A 20,953-nucleotide genomic window follows, 5' to 3' on the forward strand; every position below is an offset into this window, starting at 1 on the left:
GTGGTGCTCCCGTCCTCCGCCGTTGTGGCCACCAAGGGAGTTGCTAGGTCAGGAAAAGACCGGGGGCTACGCTGATGTCGGAACTGTTGGGACTGGGGGCTAGCTAGTCTTTTGGCTGTAGCTCCTGAGATTCTATCCGTGGCTACAACCAAAAGATCAGGGGCTATAGCCCCCTTACCCCCCCACTAGCAACGCCCCTGGCGGCCACTGTTCTTCCAGAGCCCTAGGCTGCCGCCATACTCGTCCCCCACTCCGGTGGTGGCATATATATCACCACCGGGGCAGCAGGGCTCAGTAGCCCCAGAGGCATCCAAGCCCGCGTGAGCCTATGCAGCAGTGCAGAAAAAGTAGCAAGCATGCATCTGTTGTAAAAATGGGATCGACAAGGGGCTTAAATTTAATTTCCAACTTGGCGAGTTCATTGTGTTTCAAACAGTGAAAGGTGCGTTGCGTAGATATGGCTGAAGAAAGATGGCGTATTCAGTGTACAGTTTTGTAGAAAGCCTGTGTTGCAAGCACGTTAATACAGCAAAAAGTCACTGCCATCTGGAGGTGGAAAACATGCAATAAATCCGACTTGCTGGCAGCCAAATTTTAAAAAAAACATCCGCCCTGAAATTCCCTCGGCCTGCGCAGCACTGCCATAAATCACTTCTGTTTGGGGGGCTGAATGCTAATACTTACCAGCCAAGAAGACACACAAAGGTCTGCTGTTGCTGCAACCAGAATCTTAAAAAGAAAAACAAACCCACCGGGACTTCGAAACGGTTTCCGAGATGTATAAGCGCCTAATAAATACACAATAAAAATAAACACCTTTTCGCGTCCACCGCATGAAATCTTCTGAAAACGCCACGACTTAACAGCATTTCAGAAAGTGTCGGCAAACTTTTAAACCAACACACAATGCTATCTGGTGTCACAGGAACTTTAAATATGATTAAATGTATAATTAAATCAACATAAGGCCTCCATTTACCAAAGGTTGATACTCGTTCCATCTGAGAAACGGACCATTGGTTGCCAGGGCCATCTCTCAGGTGGAAAATAGCTGCTTTGTTGTGAGTAGGCTAGTTCCTATTATGCGTCTTGCAGGAACTTTCCAGGTATCACGCAAGCCAAGAGCACGTCCGGTGTTTTGCATACACTTTACCGTTAACCAGACACTTTTATCTTTAACCCGTCAGCCACGAGCACGCAGACTCCGATGCCAGCCAAACATTTCACGGTTCCCGCTAAGAAAATCACAATGATGACGTTGGACGCTGCGTGAATGGTAGGAACGTGCACAAAGTCACGTGAAGAATAGTAGGCGGGGCGTTGCTATGGTCCGAATGGGAACCAGACCCTGCCATTTAACCAAACGCTCCTTTTCAGTTTCCAGGCAGCACCAGGTGAGTGCATGCGGTCCAGCCCTTGTAGTGAATTTTATATGCATTTATTTTAGTATTCATTAACTTAGATCGGTTTCACCCCATTGTTGTCATAATGGCAAGCGCAGCCCTTTGCAGCTTCTGGAAATGCACGTTTAAGTAAGTGACTGAAGCTGTAATTCGTTGTATTCTTATGACATGATGAAATAAAAAATGTAAGTACGTGACTTTCGAAACATCTGGTTTTGAAATTACGCTGGGCAGCTTGTTGGTACATTTTAGGCTCTGGAATGCAGGCAGACATAGTAACTGCTATGCAGCTATTACACAAAACGTGGTCTGGTGTAAGTGACTATATATATATATATATATATTTTTTTTTTTTTGCTTGATTTTAATCGAAAAGCTTTTAACGATTTTTACAAGAACCTTTCTTCTTCATATGCGCCTATGCGCTCTCATACTGTGTTTACGGAGATAAAAGTCTCGAGTTAAAGTCATCTGAACCATCTTTCTCAGGATTATGATGCCTCTTAACTGTTTGCAGAGATAGGAGGGGTTAGAGATGTCGATGTCCCCACCTCCTCTGATGTTGATATGTAAGTCGGTGCTTTGGGAATCATTTCGAAAGCTAGATCTATCAATTTCACCGCTGCGATGGTCCATCTCGTCGTCTCTCCTGAGATTAACCTATTCCACACCGCCTCTTCGTCTAGCGTGATCGCCCCTTGCAAACAGGATTGTAGGTATTTATCTCTGTTTATCCTTGTTTTCAGGCATTTTAGGACTAGGTGTTTCAGCGTTTCTCCTTCCTCTTTGTCTTTACATAAATGACAACTGTTGTCCATCTTCGGTGTTCGAATTGCTAAGATTTGGTGGGTCATCAGGAGGTTTAATCTAGCTTTCATAAATGTTCCTCGCATCCTTTTTATTTGGGAATTTTGTGCAGTAATTCAGTAGCACTTTCACTTTATTGAAAGTCGGAGGGAGGTGGGTGAGTAGCTTATTAGCCCTCGCGGTATCCAAAGTCCGAATCCAATCCATGAGTTCGATTTTTGTTTTTACTCGATCTGGATTTGTTTTTAGAAGTTTCTTGGATTGTTGTCGCCCAGTTGTTGAGTGCCTTACAGGTACCGTTTTTGAGTTCTTCTGCGATCACAGCGTATATTGGTAACGAGTCAGCCATTGTGATTTTTCTGTACAGTCTCATCTTGCTCTGTTCAACTGAAGATGCCAGTGAGACCAGGCCTAGTTCCCTTCTAATTGCCGGCATGGAGGTCGATTTGGGTAGACCTAGTACTGATTTCCACACGTGGCCTTCCAGTTTTTGCCATATTGAGTTCGGTATGTTGAAGGAGGCTTCCATACCATAAATTATAGATGGAACTACCTTTTGCCTTGTAAAACTTTATCGCTGGGACAATGGAAAATTTCCCAAATTTTTTGTCGACCAATCTTATTTGAGCTGTAAGTCTTTTAACTTTGTCCCATAGCTGGTCTTGCATTGCTTTGTCAACAGATGATCCATCCATGGCCACCCCTAGATATTTAAACTTGTCGACTACTTCCAGCTTTGAATCCTCCAAGTGCCAATTCTGCTGCTTCGACCATTTCTTTAAGTTTTTTTCAAAAACCAGCACTTTAGTTTTTGTTGCGTTGATTTCCTAATTATTTGTTGTCATGTAGCTTGCCAGATTATTCAGTTTTCGTTGCAGCCCAATGGGGGTTTGGTCGATGATGATGGCATCGTCTGCAAATAGCAGTTGCGGGATGGTACTGTTGCCAATTTTTGGTGGGAAAACTCTTATTTTTTCCTCCTCGTTCTGATAGTCCCCCAGAAAAGTGATGAACAGGGCTGGGGCTAATGGACAGCCCTGTTTAACACCTCGCTGGACTGCAATCTCTTCCGACAAGATGCCTTGTTTGCTCAGTTTCACTCTGATCTTTGTGTTGTCGTGTAGCGCTTTTATCGGGCCCATGATGGACATTGGGCATTTCCAAATGCTCAATTTTGACCATAGTTTTTCTCGGTCGATTTTATCGAATGCTTTCGATAAGTCTACAAAGGCCAGGTAGACTCTCTGAGCTCCTTCTCTTACTTTCGCTTTCAGAATGTGTAGCATCAGAATATTTATTGTCGTGCTTCCATTTTTCTGAAATCCTGTCTGGAAGGTGTCGAAGCAGGGTGCGCTTTTTGCCCATTCTAAAGTGGTCCAGCAGCTGCGTTGCATAGATTTTGCCCACAATATCTAACAAGGCTATGGGCCTATAACTTTCCGGATCGTCTCTTCCACCTTTTTTATAAACCGGCACAATTATGGCCTTTAGCCATGTCTTTGGGACCATTTTTGTTTGGGCGCAGTGTGTGAAGATTTTACTTATTATCACTGCCCAAGCGTTCGGTGACTCCTTCAGATCCACATTCGTCAGGCCATCAGGGCCGGGGGCCCTCGATGATTTCAAATTTTTGATGGTCCTTTCAATCTCAATATATATATAATCAAGAAAGTTATGGTTGGTTTAAAAAGGTTTTTAAAAAAACCTTGCACTTGAAATGTGAAAGTAGGAAACTCCATTTGAGCCAAGTCACCCATTCCACACATCACCTAGTCCTCTTAGACAACAATTTCCTGTAGAAAGATGTTTGCTTTTGAACTAATTTGCATATTAATTTGCTTAGAACTGGAGGGGAACTTTGAGCGATGGCTACTAGGTAGCGTTGTGGAATGTAATACCTGCGCCGGCTAATAATTGCAGACGTGTACTGTCTCCAGTTCCTTTGCCTATTCTGAAAGTAATGATTCCTCAGTGCTAATGGCTGCAGGTCCGGTACTCTCTGATGACACTTCTGGGGATAATAACTGCAGGCAATGTGTCTTTTGTGGGTCTTAGGGCGGCACAGAGACACCCTAATGAATATCAGCAGACACTACCTTCTCTAGCGCTAACGGTAAAGGCCCATCACATCCTCTGGCTGGAGTGAATGAATGCAGACACAATACCTGCTCTGGAGCGAATTACTTCCAATACAGTATGTACCTGCTCATCAGCTACATCTGACAATACCTTCCCGGGGACAAATAATTACAGACACAGTGCCGGGTCGGGATACTGATTCCAGACACAGTACCTGCTCCTGGAACTAATGATGTTTGATACAGTACCTGCTAATCCGTTACATATGACAAAATACCTGTATGATGGCATGCGCAGTACGTACTCTGGTGCTAACGATTCCAGTCACAGTATGTGCTCTGGAGCTAATGGTATTTAACACAATACCTGCTCATTAGCAAATCTGGGGTTAATGACTGCAGAAACATCAAAAACCCCATGCACCCTTTCCTTCTCGTGTGTCCTTTACCATTCCTCATTCCCCTTTGTCACCTCGAACCGCACTCTCTGAAATGAACGTACAGCATCAAGAAGAGATCAGTAGGGATAAACCATCGTGCCACAATTTTCAAAACGTGCTTGGGGGCAACTGATGGGATGCTCATTCACTTCAATTGCGCCAAAAAGGTGGTGAACCGTGCACAAAGGACATTTAAATGTGTGTATCATAATTGTGCACATTGTGGTGCTCTTTTCCCATCAAATGCACAACTGTGCAAGGCAGATGGGCTGGAAAGGGGCTTCTGAGCATTTTCAAGTAAATCCTGATTTTCAAATGAGGTGAACTTTTCAAAGCACAGAGGGAAAAACAATTTCCGTGTGCCCATTTGGAACAGGTGCAGGGGGATATAAAATGTATGAGGTCAATTCTGATCCTCTCATGCAATGAGTAAGTGAATGCTGTGTGGGAATAAGCAAGTGAATGTTGAGTCAAAGGATGTGTGTGTAGTGTGTTTGTGGTGGGCCAGGGAGATGATTTTGGCTAGTGAGAGCAGCACAGTAACAATGCACTTTAAAAGAAAATGTATTTTATTGGCATGTTCAACAGTAAGAACACGTGTAACCCCCCCCTTCCCATCCCTTCTCGCCCTCCCTTCTCTGCCCCTCAAGCCCAACACATTTAACCAACAACGCATCCAGTCCTCTCCCCTGCCCGAGTCCATATACTCTGTAGATGGCTCCAGGGCTCAAGTTTCTGTGAGTGGCCAGCTCTCTCGCTAGCCGTTGCACAGGCCCTCGCACTGTTTAGAACTCCTTCCCTCGATAGTCATCGCCTCCCCTAGAAACTTCAGCTATATCTCCTCAGAGCTTTGTTTGAAGGCGCCCTCCCCAAGTGGAGTGAGTACTACACCAGGCCCAGCTATCTCATTTTCCTTGGGCACCATGTGGCCCGCAAGTCCCGCTGCAGGTGATGCAGCACAATGCCCCATTCGGAGACAAACCTTTGGTGATCCGCTTGAATCGAATAGGTCACCCACTCCAGTGCCACAAAGTTCCAGATTTTGCTAACCCATTCGTGTTCTGTGGGGGCAGCTTTTTGTTTCCATTTGTGTGCCACCACAAGCATTGTCGCAACTATCAGGATGACGAATGTCTGTCTTTGAGCTTTCAAGGGTAGATTTTCCTAACTCGCCCATTCCCAGGATAGCCACCCCTATGTTGTCCGGCATCAATACAAGTACAAATGCCATATCATATCACCTGACTCCCGAAAATACTATTAATTGCTGCAAGGATCATGTCCCAATAAGGCTATATGACTGGGCATTCCCACCAGATATGCTTTCACAATCCCAGTTCCCCAGATCCCCTCCAGCAGAGCGCTGACGCAGTTGGGTAGAATATATGTAGTTTTTCTGCAGTGAGATGCCATTGGACCTTTTTATCTTAACCCGCATCTCCTGAATCCGGATGGCCTGCGTGAGCTTGTGGATATCTGCCCATAATTGATTCCGAAGTTCTGCCTCCAGCGGCTGTCCCACTGCTCCATATAGTGCCATACCTGGCTCCTTTCCCCTTCTGCTATACTCCCATATAAGGCTCGTACCAAATGCCTGTCCCAGTGTCTATCGTTAGAAACCATTCAAAGGGTGTGAGATCCCTGGTGGCCGCTGACATGACCATTGGGTTCATAAGCAAGTGCCTCAGTTGAGAGTAGCAATACTTCTCCCCCTCATCTAGCCCGAAGTCCTGCTTTCACTGTGCAAAGGATTTATGTCCTGACCCGAGAACATGCCACATCGTTTGCGGCACCCTGCCGCCTTCCACCCATTGAAGGCACCCCTTTCCATACGCAGTGTGAACTGGGTATTCCTAAACAGCAACGTCAGCGGGGAGGGGAAGGTGGTCACATTCATCCTCTGCACCAGCTCATCCCACGAGTCCCCCACTAGGGCCCCTATCCTGCTACAGTACATGTTTGCAGTTCTACCCCCTTGGGTCGCCACAACACCTCGTCCAGCGGCGAGCCTACCACCACTTTGTCCATTTGACACCAGACCTTCCCGCGACCGCCCCTCAACCGATCCTGGATCACTCTGATTTGAGCCGCAAGGAAATGGAGGTGGAAGTTTGGCGCTCACAGCCCTCCTTTGCTTCTGGGAGACATTAGCATGTGCATAGCTACCCTGGGTCTCTTGCTGTTTCAAATAAATTACCCCATATATGTTTTGAAGGGTCCCGCAGAAACCTTGGGGAACACCCACTGGTAGGGCCGTGAAATAGTACAGTAACTTAGGCACAATCACCATTTTAAGGGCATTTATCCTCCCCGTGCAGGATATTGATAAGGGCACCCATTCTGCCAGCAACAGGTGCAGCTTTTCTGCTAAAGGCGGGTAGTTAGCATGGTAAAGAAAACCCAGCGAACCAGTAATCTGGACCCACAAATATCCAATGCTGGTTTCTGCCCATCTATAGGGTACTATACCCCACAATTCCTGAACCTTTTCTGAGGGGGCGGTCACGTTTAATAAAATCCGCCTAATATCTGGCGAGGCCCTAATGCTGGCCAAGAGCGGCTCCAAGCGGATGGCATATAAGTGAAACCGTGATCCTCTGGGAAAGTTGCCCGTTGATTTCCAGATGCAAGGAGGGTGTTTGGTAGTTGGCTCTTACCATTGAAAGGAATTTAGAACCAAATCCCATAACCTCCCTTGTATGGAAGAGGAGTGGCCATTCAACCTGGTCGAATGCCTTCTTGGCATCCAACGCTAGTATAAGTGCAGGTGTACTAGATTTATTTACTTTTTCAATCAGATGATCGAGCGGCCGAATGTTATCCGAGGTTTGCCTATGCCTGATAAATCCTGACTGTTCGCATTCAATTAGTTTGGGGAGGACCTTGTCCAGGCGTGACGCCAGAACCTTGGTGTAGATCTTTGTGTCTAAATTAATAAGGGTTATCGGCCGGTACGAACCGCATAGAGTGACATACTTACCTAGCTTCTTCCATTGTTGGGGTGATATGCACCCTCTCCCTCCCCCAAAGAGTTGAAGAAATGGACTAAGCCAGCATCAATGCCTCTCTAAAGGATATGTAGAAACACTCTGGAAAGTCATTTGGACCCGGGCCTTTCCTGATTTGCAAGGCAGCTATAGCCACCCTTACTTCTTCAGAAGTAATGTCTCCCTGAAGTTCTTGCCGTTCTTAAGGAGTGATTTTAGGGAGAGGGTACCGGGACAGGTATTCCCTTTGGGCTCCCTCCTCGGTGGGGAATCTGATGTGTACAGGGATGAATAATATTCTGTGAAGACCGAAATTATCTCAGGTAGAGCGGTACTTTCTCTCCCCCCCTGCCCCCGCCTTTATTTTTAGGATTGTCCTCAACACTTCTTTTTTCCTAATAAACCTCGCTAACAGTCGATCCGCCTTATTGGCTTTGACAGAATATCTCTGTTGGAGGTAGAGCAATGAACGCTCTGCAGCTCTATTCTGTAAAACTTCTAATTGCCCCCTAATCAGCCAATATTTCTTTTGCAGTGTACTCCCCCGCGTTATTTGTCATTTGAGCCATTGTTTAAGTTTAGCTTCCAATTCCTTCTGTAAGAGACCTAGTTGTTTGTGCACCGGGCACTTCATCGCAATGAGCTTCCCATCAATGTAGCCTTAAACGCGTCCCACACCACCTGGTGGCGTACATCCTCTGTTGCGTTAAGTGCAAAGTAATACAAGATTTTATTCTTCATGTCCTTGCATAGGACTCTGTCTTTAAGGCTGTGGTTAGGGAACTTCAGCCATATGCCTGGTTCATTCTGCCCTATATTTAAGGTAATCGTTATGGGTGCATGGTCAGACAGGGCGATCACCCCTAGCTTTATGCCCGCGACCCTACCTAATAGTGACCTTGAAATCCAGAAGTAATCTATCCTTGAGAAGGATCTATGAACGTGGGAATAAAATATATAGCCCCTCCTCTAAGTTCCCTCCAGCCATCTACCAACGGCAATTGGGCCATGTTTTCGGCTCCTGTCTTCTCTTGGGTCCCACACCAGATTAAAGTCACCTACCAATATTCTCTGCCCTTTGGCAAAAGTCTCCAATTTGGTCAGTGTCGCCCGCAAGAACCCCTGTTGCCCCGTATTGGGGGTATGGATTGCTGTCACTATATATGTCCCCCTCTCTCATTGGAAAGAAGCCACCAGATACCTACCCTCTGTATCTCCCTCTGTAGCTATGTCCTGGAAGCCGGCAATATGGATTATAACCCCCCCATCTTCCCTGAGGCGTTGGATTGTAACAGATGGCGGTACCCCTCGATTTTCAGTTTATGCCTATCTCGCCATTGCACATGCGTCTCTTGAAGGGCTACAATTCCCGACTTTCCCCGCCCCAAGGACTGTTCACCTTCCTTCTTTTAACCAGGGAATTAAGCCCCCTGATGTTTAGGGAGGTTACCCTAAGCACTTCCCTCTTTCACATGGTCGTCTTACTGTGCAGCTCGCACTAATGAGTGGCTGCCATTGGGACCCCTTCTGGACAGGCTAAACCAGCCTCTAGCTCCCCTCCTTGACCCATCATCTCTGGAATCGAGCCCTTGTAACAACCCAGCGTAAAGCTGTGCGGGTCCCCCTAGACCTATGTAGATAAACCAAGACATCCTCTACCACCTACCTCCCCTGTTATCTTTCCCCCTGGTATCTTTCCCCTAACTACCTTCCCCAGGCGGGCTACCACAGTCCTTCCTGTAACCCCCCTTTCCCCTCAACGTGACGCTCCTGTGTCAATGGGCGTGTGGGCACCTTCCGCCCCTGCACTCTCAGCACTGGGGTTAAACCGGGCCCCTTAGCCCCTGTTTATTTTAGCCCCTTCTTGAAAACTTTGTCCACGCCCACATTTACCTCTTGAGCGGGTCTCTCACCAGTCTTTGTTCTTGCCTTGGTGACCCTTCGTCCTCAGTCTTCAGTACTCTCGTACCTTCATCGCAGGTGGTGACCCAATGCTGTTTCCCTTCCCATTCAAATAGTAGTTCAAAGGGAAATTTATAGCATTTGTCCACTCGCATTAGGGTGCACACCACTGGACCCATCATCCTATTATTCACCAAGGTGGTCTCGGCTAGGTCCTGGAATAGCTGAAGTTCTGAGCCATTGTAGCTGATTGATCTGGCACTCCTAGCAGCAGCCAGCACCTTCTCCTTCTGCCCGTACTTGTGTAAGGCCACAACTACATCTCTGGGTCCGGCCCCTGGCTCTCCCCTCTTTGGCTCCACTCTGTGTATGCAGTACAGCTCTATGCCAACCAGTCTTCCACCTCCAGCAGGTCCGCAAACGCTTGTTGTGCTATCGCTATCATGCGTAGATCCTTGTCCGCCTCAGCGAGGCCCTTTTTATTCTGAAGTTAGATCTTCTCGAGCGGTTTTCAAGATCTTCGCTTGGGTTTCGACGTTGTGCATGACACTTGCTAATTGCTCTACCAGCTCGTCGATCTTCCTTGTCCTCTGCAACCTCTTGTATGGTGCTCTCTGCTGCATCGGTGCACTCCTCTAGTTTCGTTATGTCCCCTTCACCTCTTGCAATGATTGTGATAGTTCCTCTCGCGTCATGCTCAACTGCGATTGAATGGTGTTCGCTATCTTCGCCCCAAAATCCTGAAAGCATTGGCGAAGGACCTTCTGGTAGACCACTTAATCTTTTCTGGTGCCTGCCAGCATCCCCAAATCCTCTCCTTGCCCGGGCCCCTGATCTCCCCCAGCCGGTACCTCGCTGTCTCTGCGCAGGAGTCTGTGCAGATAACCCTCCTGTGCTTTCTTCACCGACTTGGGTGCAGCTTGCATGTCTGATGGGGGGAGCCCTGCCCCCCTCCTCTTCTCCCTGATATCTTGTTGCATCCTTCAGACCTCTTCTGGCTACGTTTTCAGGGCATAGGAACCTCCTCCCTCCAACGCTTTGTAGGTCTGCCCTTGAATGTAGGGGGGGTTGGAACTCTCTCTAACTGTGTGAAACAGACCCACTGTTTGTCCTCCTTAGGTTTCAAATGACCCTTTGGTGCCAGGATCACTCTCCCCTGAGCCCAACCAAATGGCCTCTCCCTTATTCTTCCTTGCCCACCACGGATGTAGATGGACTCTTTAGCCCTCTATTCTGCCTTGGGAGTGACCCGGGGAGGCCAGGGACCCACCAGACACTGCCTCCTACGCGTGGTGCGCCTCTTGCTCCCTTGTCTCCCATGCTCTGCTTCTGGATGGGGGTGCGCTGGCTGAGGTACTAAATGCAGCTCCACAATTTACCTCAAATGGGCCTCCAGGCTCCCCAGCTATAGCGCCACAGGGCCTCCCCTGATCTCCTCTACAAAGTGCTGGCTTCAAAGCTTGGGCCGGGGGCAGGTGCCCTCCTGCCACACCCCCCCCCCCACTCCTCACTGTCACTCTGCTCAAAGCTGGTGATTACTGCCTGGTGATCACTGCCTGCAACGGCCAGCCTCTGCCTGCTTGCACACTTATCTTGGTCCAGGGCGCATGCTGACCTGTGATGGTTCTTCCCCAAGGAGGGACGGGTGGAAGTCGAGCCCTCGGGGTTGCCGCCTTCCTGCCTCTCGACCTTCGATGTGCACCCTGTCTCAGGCCTCTTGGCTCTCTGGGTGCTCTTCTCTGCTGCGTAGCTCTCAGCAATGGGCTACGGGTATGGCCCCTCCAGATCCTCCTGATCTCTCCGATGAGACGCTGCTTCTCCAGCGCCAGGCGACTCTGTACCACCTCAAGCTTCCTGCTGGTGCCCGCCAGCAGGGGAGACCCCGCTCCACGAATCCAGCCCTGGTGTGCCTCCAATATTGCAGGCAGCTCCTTCATAAGGGGCTCCTCTGCCATCCAATAACTGTTGCTTACCGCCACCCTGCCTCGCAGCCGCGCTGGGTCCTCGGTCTCCCTCAGTGGTTCTTGCTTGCGGTCTGCAAGTGTGTCTTTCAGCTTGGCCTGCACCGGTCGCGAGCGCAGTGCCTCTGCACCGCAGACACTGAAAAGAAGAAGGCCGCACACCACCTCTGACAAAGTCCCCCAGTGATCCGGGCTGCTGCACTCCATCACTGCAGCCTACATCGATAAATCCCCGCCTTTATTGTCTTTGGCCCCGTGGGTTGAGAGCTCTAGGATCACGCTGCTCTCATCTCTGCAGCCATCTTGGAATCCCAATCACGGTGCACTTTTTAACGGGGCTCCATTATAGATGCCAGTACAAAATGCTGTTTTTTTTGTAGAAAGGATGGTGTGCTTTTTTGTGGCTACTCTGGCATTTTGGGGCTCCCAGTTTAGCCATTCTTTCGTGTGGCATGACATATTCTTTTTACTGAGATTCTATGACAAAGCAAGCATGATGAGTGTTATTATGTTTCTAGACTGGCATTTAGGGCATTGTGACAAAACCAGAAGGTGTCTCTGTCAGGGAGCTGCTCCATATTACCACCTTACGAACTTCAGTTTACCATCCCCAAACAGATGTTTTGCTTGAGAGATTCAATAAAACACTTAAAATGCTATTAAGAAAGTTGGTAGATAAGGACTGGGAGCGTATGATTTCCTGGGCACTATTTGCAGTAAGAAAAACCTCTCAAGCATCCCCTGGATTCTCCTTTCGAAGTACTTTATGGTAGATAACCTGGACATTCTCTCGGGGACCTGGGAAGAAGGGGATGCAGCACCCAGTATCCTGTTGCAAACTGCTACCAGATTTCAAGAGTATATGAGACTTGTTTGAAATCTAGTCTGTACTCGCAAGGCATAAATTATTTTTCAAAAATTGATTAGCAGAATTTGCTCATTAAAATATTCTTGCTTAGCAAAGTAACCCATCTGATTAGCAATATTATCCTAATATTTTATTTAAATGTCACAAGAAGTTATTTTTTACCCAGTACATAAAATAAGCATCAATACAGCATTGTTTTGTGTAACACTGAAGTAAGACATTAGTGAGCAAAGTCAGGCCTTAAGCTTTCTTTAAAATTCTGTTAGACCTGCAGGTCGAGTAATTTAGTTTACCCACTCGACAAAAAAGAAATGCGCTCGACCCATGGCAAAAGATGACACATTTAAATGTGCTTTCTGTAAAAAGGTGCAGTTCACCACAAGCCCACTTTATGCTTGGTGCACTGCAACCACTCAGTGGCCAGCCATGCACAGTGAAACATTTGACATTTACTGCAAACAAAGTAAATGTTACATAAAAGTTCCAAACGGTATTCATCCTTTATTAAATCTACTTGACTATGAGTGGGCAGGTAGACTTTACAAGCCTTGGATGAGTGTCTGCAAAATGTAAAAGGTTAGCTGCATGAATGGATACAATAGATATGATAAAAAGGCTCTGAAAACAGTTTGGCCAGCTCTCTGCCGCAGGTTGTACTATATAATGCAGTCATAATCAAAGCGCAACGCGAACTATGGAGGCCAACTACAGTGTATGCTAGATCTGTAGATTTACAGACTAGATGGAACTAGTGATAACTATTTTGCATAAACATCTAGTTAGCTTTAGGAACGAAAGTAACAGACTTTAGATTAGATGCTGTAGCAACCAGAGAACTGGGTCAACTATGTGAAATATTGAAGTTTGCTGCCCACTCGTTTTCAGTGTATCTATTATAAAACAATAGGGTGATAAGATAGAATATCAGGGAGTACATATCAGCTCATGGTTTGAGCACCAGTAGTTGCACAGATATATGAAACCAGAAGGTCACAGAACTAGGTTTGCCATTGAAAGCATTTGGCCGTATGATCATGTACATTTTCAAAGGTGTTCACTCGTCAATGTGATACATCATCTGCAAGAAAATGAAATATAGTTGACACAAGGGGATTTAAATACAGTAACCTAAACTTTAATGTAAAGCATGGAGACAGTACAGTGTTTTACAGTGGCAATACTATAACTGTGCAACAACTTACATTTTTAGAAATGAAATTGCAGGACTGTCTTTGCCAGACATGATATAGTTCTCTTAATAAAAGTAGCATCCTGATTACATCTGGCTTTTTAATTATTTGAAAAAGAAAATCAAATCTTGCCTAGCACTCCAACCCAGGCCTTTGGCTGCCTTACTGCTTCTCCCTCTCCCCCTCCATTAGCCCCCTTGAACTCACAGCGAACATAAAAAAGGGGATGGAGGGAGCCCTGAGGGCAAGAGACGAATGTAGGGTGAGCTGTGCTTTTATTGAACCGGGTACATTAAATAACTAGTTTTGCTACACAAGTGTCAATGTAATTAGCAAACCTACAGAATTGCATAGCAAATTGCTATGCGACACTGCTTATTGAATGCCTTGACTCATATGGAAAAGGACTAAATCCAACAAAAATCCACCTGTGGCAAAAAGGTGAATTTAAAATCATTTTTCCTAGGACAAAAAGTATTGGTCCTCTTGCCCACCTTGGAAAACAAGCTTGTCTCTAAGCGGCATGGGCCATATGAAATACTGCAATGAACAGGAAGCTGTACTTATAAGGTAGCACAACCTGACAGAAAACAAAGTCCATCTATATCATGTAAATCCACTTAAAAGAGTGGAAGGAAAATCCGTCTGCCACTAATGCCACAATACTATTCTTTTTGGTGCCAGAAGAAATAGACAACTTTGAAATAATTCCTCAAGAGCTATCTAAGCAAAAACAAGATTTAAAGGATTTAATTGTATAATTTCCCGATGTATTCGTGGAGAAACCAAGAAGAGTGAAAGGCACCTGCATTGGAACATCCAAGGGCAAAGTAGTTAATCTGACCCCATGTAGAATCCCGGAAGCCCGTAAACAGATAGTGGTTGAGGAAGTCCATAACATTTTAACAGCAAACTATTATCGAACCCCTTTCAAGCCCCATGGTCCTCGCCTATTGTATTGGTCACCAAACCTGACCATTCCTCGAGGTTTTGCATAGAATTCCGCCAAGTTAATACTGCGACACCATTAGCTTCAAAAACCTGCGCTTACTTAGACTTTAAATGCTTGTTTGCTGACTGTGCACTATATGCCCACTCATTTATCACTATAAGCCTACATTGTAAAAATTGGATTTAGGTGTTCCATTTCTATACGGCTAATACTTTAATACTTCTGAGTGTTATTCAGTGACAGCCTCCACTACATAACCTGAATCCAGATGCACATCTGACTGCGCACTCTGCATTTTTCTGTACACCTTTGCCTATCCGCATTGCAAATATGAATCAAGGTGATCCATTGAACTGCTGCCTTTCTGGCTCCCATTGCTAAAATTGAATCTAGGTGATCGATTGTTGTGCATACTGAACTGCTGCCTTTCTGGCTCCCATTGCTAAAATTGAATCTAGGTGATCCATTGTTGTGCATACTGAACTGCTGCCATTCTGGCTCCCATTTCTATAATTGAATCTAGGTGATCCATTGTTGTGCATACTGAACTGCTGCCTTTCTGGCTCCCATTGCTAAAATTGAATCTAGGTGATCCATTGTTTGTGCATACTGAATTGCTGCCCTTCTGGCTCTCATTGCAAACGTATACCTTATCATGTGCAGTATTTGCTTAGCCCCCACTGTATTACACAAGGTTTCCTTGCATCTTACTGTGTCAGAACTGCTAGTTCTAAGCTGCTACGTATGCTAATTGCCGGCAGCCCCACTGCATAACTCCTAATTAGCTCCACGTACACAATGTAATGTATCTCCCATTGCTTTACACTGTTCTACTAAGATCGCTTTTATATATTATCAGATTAGAGTATCCTACTATCACACTCGACTTACTTCCACTAGTGCCAGCGCATAACTTCCTTAAACGGATCGACATGATCACTATACCCTGTGCTGTACTACAGAGGAACCTCAAATTACGTGCTAGACTCCCAAGGCTCTATGACCCTTTAACCAAAATAGGCGCAAAGCAATGCCACTATTAGTCCTCGTAACGCTAGCCATTCCCAGCACCCCCTCCAAATTAACAGCAGACTTTTCCGAGAGCCAATCATCGCCCCGAAAGGTATTCATAAAATTCAGCCATAACTTCTGAAACCAGTACAGCTTGAGACAAAGGGCGCACTCATAAATGCCCGATCCATGGTAGCCCACGCAACAGATATATCCAACCTACTACACAATGAAGATTTAGACTTCTTAGCTGTGACCGAATCTTGGCTCCACCCAGCAGCTGGTCCAGCAATTATGCTAGCCCTACCAGACGATTATACCTTACTAAGACTTGATCGCACCACCTCTCGAGTTGAGGTCTTGCCATAATAGCTAAAACTAAACTAACATTGAACATTTCTCCTCCCCACAACACAGGTTCATGTGAATCCCTAACTGCTAAATTAACCTTAACTAATACGCAGTCTGTATCTATTCACATTATATACCGACCTCCCGGCCCTTTAGGATCTTTTGAGGAGGACCGTACAAATATCCTATCAAACAATCTCAAGAACTCCTCCCAAAGCATCCTATTAGGAGCCTTTAACCTTGGCTTCAGCGACCCCGCAGATGCTAATGCCACTCTAATTAACAACATTTTAGAGGAATTAGGCTTTACCCAGAAGATCAGAGCTCCGACCCACATCAAAGGCAGAACTCTTGAATGGTTAGCAGTGCATAATTGCCCAATATTGGTCTCATCTATAATACCACAGCCCTGGTCTGACCATTACTTGATAACATTCTCCCTAGAGGCTGTACCATCGCAACCTGACAGTATAGCTCCAGCTGTCCCGACCAGCAACAAAAGAAACCATTACTCCTGAAAACCTTATCCCCTTAATCCTACCTACTCCCAATGCCATTCCAGACTACAAAGATCCCTCCATTATGGTAGACCTGTATGATAAAGTAATGCTATCTTCCCTTGATGACATAGCACCTATGAAGATGCGAAAGAGTAAACCATGCAAACATATGAATACCTGGTTCTCTCCTTATCTTAAGGCTATCAGACAGGAGAAACAACGCTGCAAAAAAAATCTGGAGGTCAAATCCGACCGAAAACAATAAGAAAAACCTGAGTAAACTAGCCTCCCAGTACAAAAAAGAAATTATCCTGGCTAAACAAACTTCCTATAACCTTCGAATTTCTCAAGCCAAATCTAACACTAAAGAGATTTTTGTAATTCTGAAAGAGGTAGAATCCCCTGTACAGACGCCTGACTCTTGCATCAAGGATAAAAACTGGTGCACAGGTATACAAAATGCTCTAGCTAATAAAATTACCTCCTTGCAAACTAAGATTAGTCTAAAAAAAGACTCCCTTCTCTCCACCTCCAAACCTAGCATCACTAACTCCTCATTGTCGCAATCCAACTTGACGCCTCCTCCTGTGCTGATTCCCCACTTCAACTTCCGTAAGTATCCACCAAAGAGGTTGAAAATGTTATTCTCACTCTCAAACCTTTGAATTGCCATGGGGACCTATGCCCTGCACAATTGATAAAAGATGCAGCTTGTGAACTTGCACCATTTATCACCAAACTAATAAATGCATCCTTCACATCAGGCACCATACCTAATAATCTGAAATAATCTTGGGTCCTCCCACTCCTTAAAAAACCTAATCTAGATCTCTCCACCCCCACAAATTACCGTCCCATCACCACAGTGCCGCTCCTACTCAAAATCCTTGATAAAATAGCATACCAACAAATCCAACACTACCTTGAACACTACCACCTTCTAGGAGTCAGACAGTCAGGCTTCAGACCCCAGCACGGAACTGAGACTGCACTCCTAGATCTTAAGACACAGATAGATGAGCTGAGAGACGAGGGTAAGACAGCATTACTGCTGCTTCTTGATCTCTCAGCTGCATTTGATCTGGTCGACCATCAGGTCCTTTGCAATCACTTACAATCGGCACTTTTTCCAAGAGGCAACCGACTGGATCTAATCCTTTCTTAACAACCGTAGTATGCAAGTCTTTTCGCCACTAGCAGCTGCTGACCCAACGCCTATCACCTGCGGTGTGCCTCAGAGCTCTTGTGTCTCTCCCACCCTGTACAACATTTTTATGAAGCCCCTTTTCGATGATCTAGATGGTCTGGGTATTACCTACACAAATTATGCTGATGATCCCCAGATCATCATCTCGCTGATGGGGGATTATGACAAGGATCTGGCCTTTGTAAATAGAGTGTACCTCATCACCCAGGCATGGATGGCCTCACACGGTCTATGCCTGAATGATGACAAAACAGAACTCCTCATCTTAGGCACCACATCCAACCTTAAACTAGGCCAAAATTACTCTTCCCTTGTTATTGACAACAACAACATCACCGTAGCCAAGGAGGTCAAAACCCAGGCTTCTATTTAGACTCCACACTTACCTTCAAAAAACAAGTTAATGCTACGGCATCCACCACATCTTATACATGCAAACTTATTAGAGCAGCCAAACCATTCCTCTCTCCCACTAACTGCATCACCCTAGCCAGAGCCTTGATCCTGTCCAAGTTGGATTATTGTAATGCTCTATATGTAGGCTGCAACAAATACATCACAAACAAAATTCAAATTTTACATAATAATGCTTTAAGAGCTGCACTAAGCCTCCCGAAGAAAGCCCACATCTCAGAGACTAGAAGATCTGTCAACTGGCTCTCAACGAAAGACAAAATATTCCTTAAGTCTGTCTCTCTGACTCACAAATGCCTCCACCAAGCTGCCCCTCAATACTTGATAACGAGATTCACTAGACCAGCATCCTGCCGCCCTTCCAGAAAGGTCAACTCTAACCTCCTTCTGGTGCCTAGATTCAAACGCACTATGTCGGGAGGGAATAGCTTTCCTGTCAAAGCAGCACAATTCTGGAACTCCATACCACCATCCATCAGGGAAGACCTTCCTTACCCTCAATTCAGAGCCAATACCATCCTCTGGCTCAAGGAACATGACACCTAACGCTCTTCCTTGCCGCGCTATACTTAACTACTGTAAATTGTGTATAACTATGTACATCTACTGATCCTCTATGTTTAGACATATCTTATAACCTGTAAATATTGTATATTTCCTGTAATTATAATTTGACGTATCAGCTTTCATTGTTCTTGATGTTGTTCAGCAATGTAACCTCAGTTGGACTCCATCTATTGTGCTGCCTGTAACCTAAGCATTACAATCCTCTTGTTGCTTTTGCGCCCTGCTACCCTTGGGTTAGGCGCGCACTACAAATAATAAACATTTCCAACTTCGGTGCCTATCCCATGCCATGCATCAATGACTTAATTGATAAACTCGGAAACGCCACTTTTCGATCGACCCTTGACATAACAAAAGGGTAGTAGCAGGTCCCAGTACATGGACTAGATAAAGAAAGGACAGCTTTCTCGACGCCCCTGGGAATGTTCGTGTTCAAAGCATTCTCTTTTAGCTTACTCAGGGCTCCAGCCACTTTTCAACGACGTATGGACAAAATATTACAGCCATACTCTGATTTCGGTGGAGCTTATATTGACGATATCGTAATTTATAGTAAAACTTGGGAAGACCATGTTTTCCATCTCTTTACTAGTATGAGAGCCTTCGGAGAAGCTGTTCTAACTGCCAATCCATCCAAATGCAGACTGCCACAATCGGCCATGAAATACCTCGGCTTCTTTGTAGGGAATGGTAGTGTACAACCTCAACGCGAGAAAGTGAAGGCCGTCTTGGATACCCCTACACCTAAAACTAAGTGAGATCTCAGAGCATTCCTAGGGTTAATCGGTTATTACCGTAGGTTTATCCCAAACTTCTTGCACAGGACAGCTAGGCTGACGGACAAATTGAAGAACGCCGAACCCCAGAAAATTCAATAGACTGATGTGGTTGATATATGTTACAACACCTAAAACAAACCCTGTGCCAGAACCCGATCCTAAAGGTTGTATATTTGTCAAAGAAACTTGTGTTACAAACGGAGGCCTCCCTTACAGGGCTAGGCGCCGTCTTGTCACAAATTTGCAACGGATTGGAACATCCCATCTTATTTACGAGTTGCAAACCTTTTCCACTTGATAAAGATTACTCTGTGCTGGAATTAGAGGCCCTTGCCACCAACTGGACCATTATCCACCTTAGATACTACCTCCTAGGAAGAAAGTTCACATTCATTACGGACCATTCTCCACTAGTTTGGATTAGCCAGCAAAAAGATTCTAACCCTCAAGCCATCCGATAGTTCTTAGACCTGCAGCCCTACTGTTTAACTGTGGAGCACCGAAGAGGCAAAGATCAAGGGAACGTGGATTTCCTTTCTCCGTTTCCCTTTGAAACAGATGTAGCTACATCGCATAGGTGAAGGGTATGCCCGGGAATCTCTCATCCAGGTGGCCAGGACACAGACCTCGCTTTTGCATCCAGTTCATGGGGGTGGACCAGTGTGGGAGGATCACCTGGATGAGAGGTCTTCAGGGAGTGAGTGGGACACCGGATGGTGAGACGCAGTATCCCCTTCCCTTTAACACCTTTTCCCCATCCTACCATCTAGGATACTTAGGAAATCTACCCACCCCCTTTCCCGGCACAAACCCTTTCTCATGGACAACTCGTTGTGAGCAACAACAGACTAACACCAGAGCTGTATACCTGACATCTCCCAATACAATGGTCAGGCAATTACAGATCATTACACGCACCTGACTTCATCACACTTCTCCCCACACGGATAAAAGGCAGAGCACAAATGCACACTACTCTGAGCAAGGCAAAGTACACGAGGAAGCATCATTTCCAAGATGACAGTTTAATACGAGGAGAAAGACTGCAAGACCAGAAAGGGTTGCAAGGAGGGAAGTGCCCTTGACCTCTTCAGATGGTTACTTCTGTGAACCTTGGAAAATAAGAAGCCCAATACCAGGGACCAACGCTGAAGAAACCTGCATTGTGTGTTGGAGGTACCCGCGGCTCTCCCCGTCGATAATCAAAGCGGGGAGGAGCATTTGCCGCTGTGGTACTGTCCTGGACTCCTACAGCAAATCGGCTCCAGTAAAGACTGCACAGCCAGTGAATCGAAGAGACTGATACCAGACCAGCCTATGTAAGAACCAAGGTTGCAAGCAGCAACATCGTATGAAGAAAGCTGAAGAGAACAGTGTGTGAAACGTATGTGATGAGAGACGTGCATATAATTGAAACCCAGAGGAGTGATTGAACTTTGGAGGCCAAGAAAGATACCGCAGACAGAGTGGTCCAGCGCCACGTGGGTGCTCATTCAAAGGTCTCTGTTAGGTATCCAACTGTGAAAAGGGAATTGG

At 45.9% G+C, this 20,953-nt stretch overlaps 1 protein-coding gene across 1 annotated transcript in view; it reads left to right on the plus strand.

The window, feature by feature from the left end:
* Positions 1-1,165: 1,165 nt before the first annotated feature.
* The window catches only part of TTLL1 (TTL family tubulin polyglutamylase complex subunit L1), a 500,816-nt gene continuing 481,028 nt past the window's right edge, over positions 1,166-20,953 (plus strand). Inside the window, exon 1 of the mRNA XM_069628218.1 lies at positions 1,166-1,394. The gene's annotated coding sequence lies outside the window, so the exon portion shown is untranslated. The remainder of the gene's footprint in view (positions 1,395-20,953) is intronic.

The sequence above is a fragment of the Ambystoma mexicanum genome, chromosome 12 (genome assembly GCF_040938575.1).
Source record: "Ambystoma mexicanum isolate Mex_15411 chromosome 12, UKY_AmexF1_1, whole genome shotgun sequence".
Classification (NCBI taxonomy): Eukaryota; Metazoa; Chordata; class Amphibia; order Caudata; family Ambystomatidae; genus Ambystoma; species Ambystoma mexicanum.